The sequence below is a fragment of the Peromyscus maniculatus genome, chromosome 22, assembly GCF_049852395.1.
Source record: "Peromyscus maniculatus bairdii isolate BWxNUB_F1_BW_parent chromosome 22, HU_Pman_BW_mat_3.1, whole genome shotgun sequence".
Taxonomy (NCBI): domain Eukaryota; kingdom Metazoa; phylum Chordata; class Mammalia; order Rodentia; family Cricetidae; genus Peromyscus; species Peromyscus maniculatus.
In genome coordinates, this window is record NC_134873.1 from 5,920,551 (window position 1) to 5,924,744 (window position 4,194).

Sequence of the window (4,194 nt, forward strand, 5' to 3'; positions counted from 1 at the left end):
TAGGATATAAGGAGGAAAAGGTAATATATTATTGATGTAAACCTGTGAAGGAAGACAGCCAAGTGCCATCTATCCTTCTATAGTTTTAAATAGATTGTTTAATGCATAATTAGAGGTTAAACATTTTCTTTCTGCTGAAATTGCACTGGAAATAACAATCATAGTTCATGAGGCCAGGAAGGAATTGGTAAATGAAGTTAGCTTTTCCACAGACTCTCTTCATTCCTCATCAAAATGGAGATAATTCAAGATTAGATTGATTAGTAAATTACTCACTCCATGCTTCACAATCTTTTTCAGAAAATGGACAATATTTATCTAAAGGAGGCTCAAATAAGGGACCTGAAGCTGTCACCTGCATCAAATATCAGTGGTGCATTGCTTTCAGTTTTACCCAAACAAAGAAATTCACCTTTCTTGTTTCTTTAAACTTAGGTCAAGGTTATATTCGGGCTGGAGAGATGGCTCAGAGGTTAAGAGCACTGGCTGTTCTTCCAGAGGTCCTGAGTTCAATTCCCAGCAACCACATGGTGGCTCACAACCATCTAGAATGAGATCTGGTGCCCTCTTCTGGTCTGAAGGGATATGTGCAAGCAGAAGCACAACATTGTATACATAATAAATAAATATTTTAAAAAAAGGTTATATTCATTCTAAGAATTTGATAACACTTCATGATTAATACCCTCCTTGATTATTTTGAGAACAGTCCAAGTTAATGACCAAGTGGCCCAAATCAAACAGGGATCTTTCCCCCTCTTTATGTCTTTTCATTTCCCTTTTGAACTCTGTCCCATACTTCTTCACCTAAATTGCCTTCTTCTGGAACAGGAGTTAAAAACAATTTGCACCGAATATAATAATTGTGCTTTTAATACTTGTGCTTCTCCTTACCTTTAAAATGATGCACTTGTTTAAGGCAAAGCTTGTTCTGGTTTCTGTGCCATTATTCTCACTCACCTCATTCTCTGAGGATCCTCTCTCATCTTGTAACTAATTTCTGGTCCCTATTCAAAATCCACTTGTCACCATTCTAGTGATGGTGGGCCCTGGCAGAAATGAGCTGATAAATGAGTCACAAAGTCTTATTCAAGAGCCTACTTTATTCAGAGCCTCGGAAAATTTATAGTCTGAGGGTTAAGAAATGTAGCTTGAGTTTTCCGCCTTGCCCACAGTCAGGACAAATCTTTGTCACCCGCCAGTCCCACAGCCGCTCAGACCCAACCAAGTAAACACAGAGACTTATATTGCTTACAAACTGTATGGCCGTGGCAGGCTTCTTGCTAACTGTGCTTATAGCTTAAATTAGTCCATTTCCATAAATCTATACCTTGCCACGTGGCTGGTGGCCCACAGGCATCTTCACATGCTGCTGGTCATGGCGGCGGCTGCAGTCAGTCCTTCTGCCTTCCTGTCCTTTTATTTCTCCTCTCTGTTAGTCCGGCCTATCCTTCCTGCCTAGCCACAGCCAATCAGGTTTTATTTATTGATCAATCAGAACAACTTGACATACAGACCATCCCCCAGCACAGCCAAGTGCAGACCATCTCAGACACCTGCACTCAGGCCCATGGTCCTAATCATCCTCTATGCAGACCTGCTGGGTAACGCCACAAAGAACCCAAGAAGGGCTCCCACAGGACATACAGAACATCCCACAGCAAAGAAAGGGCACGTGAGGTAAGTTCTAGTACGTTCAAACTGTATACAATGACAAAAACAACCTAGATGGGACCAAAACATGTTTGCCCATGAAGGCATATAAAGCATAGGTTAACTGAATAAAAACAACAATGATGAGTAATAAGAATAATAATGAGAATAAATTCACTCCTAACTGCAATATTGTGTGGAATATGAAAACACATTCCAAGAACAATTATGTTTTGAAGAAGCTTAAGTCACAATTGCCTTGTCCTGTTTCTTGAACTGTATACACAAGCACTCAAAACCCTCCTCACATGACTTCACTCAAGGACACATTCCAACAATACACATGAGTAAAAGTATCAATGACTACAGAAAACCAGCCCCAAAGCAGCACAGGGTTTGAGAGGAATCCACAGCATTCACAAAGCTATTTTTCTATACGAGGAGTTTTAAGGAAAAAGGACACTCACACATTCTCGATAGTTCCTTTCTTTATTTTCACATATTGTTCTTTATTGCTCCTTTGTCCCCTTTTCCTCCACCACTTAAATACTTCAACAGAACCTCTCAGACAATAGAAAAGTCATAAAGAGATACATTCCATTTCTCAAGTGAATGATTATAGATAAAAACATGGCCCAGGCAGGGGAAAGGCAGTTCAAGCTAATCCACAACTATGTAAACATTTTGAACTAACACCCAGCAATTAGGAATCATAAATTCTGAATTCTCTTTAAATCTCCAAGTTGCCTACTGAGTGTTGGGCTGAAGGTGTCATAGATTTTCAGGCCCAGGTTACCATATATCTTTTAACGTCAGCTCAGCCAGCACTTTCCGATACTATGACCAAAATGGTTAAAACTTAACCATTTGTGCCCTGTGTGTACCTCCTGATTACCCAAGAAAACCTGTAGCCCTCATTTGGGGCTACAGAGTCAAATAATTTCCTTAGTCTTGACTAGTCAGAATTTACTTACACAAATTGAGGTCAGGAATAAATGCAAAGAATTAATCATATGGCAGCTAGCAATAACTGGGCTTTTTTGTATTTACAACCTAGCCAGACAGCTCAGCTGTGTGTCCTTGTGAACTAAAGATTGGGAATGTTTATCTTAAAAACAGTGCAAGACATGTGGTCTAATCTATAGCTCTTTTGAAGCTTTGTATCAGCTAGCGGTGCTCAGCAATAAAATTAGAGGAATTTGAGTCATCCTGGATCCCAGTTAATAATTATTTGATCTGTGATCAAAAGTACCTTCTAAGGGGAATCAGGCCTTGACTGTGTCAAAATTATATAGCATCTTCCTGACAATCCCCAAATATAAATGCCCATTAGATTGGGATGTTTCCATGAGATAAACACATACATTTCAGGCAGTGGGGAATTTCCCCATACCCAATTCAACCCATGTGAGATATCAGAAAAAGATGGCAACACGCAAAGGCACAGCAGAATCAAGACATTCCTGAGTCTGTATTCTCGTAAGCCTTGCTTAAAAAAGATATACCCATCAGAGAGTTTTTCTTCTGATGGAGTGACAGCCTGAACCCCAATTGCCACCTGCTGTTTCTCTGATATAGCCACCAGCACAAAAGCAATTTAATTAAAAAGTAATAACATATATATGAAGAAAGCTATTTTTAAAATATGTAGTCTCTCCTCTCTATCTCTCAAACACACATACAGTGTACTTATGTATATGTGTATATATATATATATATATATATATATATATATATATATATATATATCCACCTATATACCATTAATATATCTGGTGCCCATGAAAGGCATAAAAGTGCATCAGACCTCCTGAACCAGGATTTACAGTTATTTCTAAGCCACCTGATGTGGGTGCTAAGAACCAAACTTGGCTGCCCAACAGAAGCAGTGCTACTGAATCAACTTTCCAGTTCCAAAAGATGTCATTATACTGCAGAAAATGAAGATGACCATTTACTCCTTCTGCCCTCCATCATTTCCAGGTGATAAAAGTCCCTGCTACTTGTTCAGTGAAAGATTGAGTGGATTAGAATTCCTTTGTGAATGAATTCTGCGCATTGCTTATTTTAATTGATAACACTATTCTCTTGATGTGAATGACCCCAACAAATCACTTAGCTGAGTAAAAATGAGTCCACATCGTGCCAGGGAAGTTCCACAATGTGATATATACTTTTTAAAAATGATTATTTTTCTTTTAGATGAAAAGGTGTTTCGCCTGTATGTATGTCTGTATGAGGGTGTTGGATTCCCTAGAACTGGACTTAACAGTTGTGAGCTTCTATGTGGGTGTTGAGAATTGAACCTGTGTACTGTGGAAATGCAACCATCTTTCCAGAGCCCTTTTTTGGATATTTTAAGAAAGGATCCCTTTATATACCCATGGCCATCCTGGAACTCAATATCAGGTCATCAAGCTTAGCAGCAATCATATTTACTCATTGATAAAATTCTCTGCCATTCATTTGTGGTTCTGAGAATGAGATAAGAACAAGTATTTAGTCCTCAGAATAAAGTAACAGGATCCAAAAATAATGGAT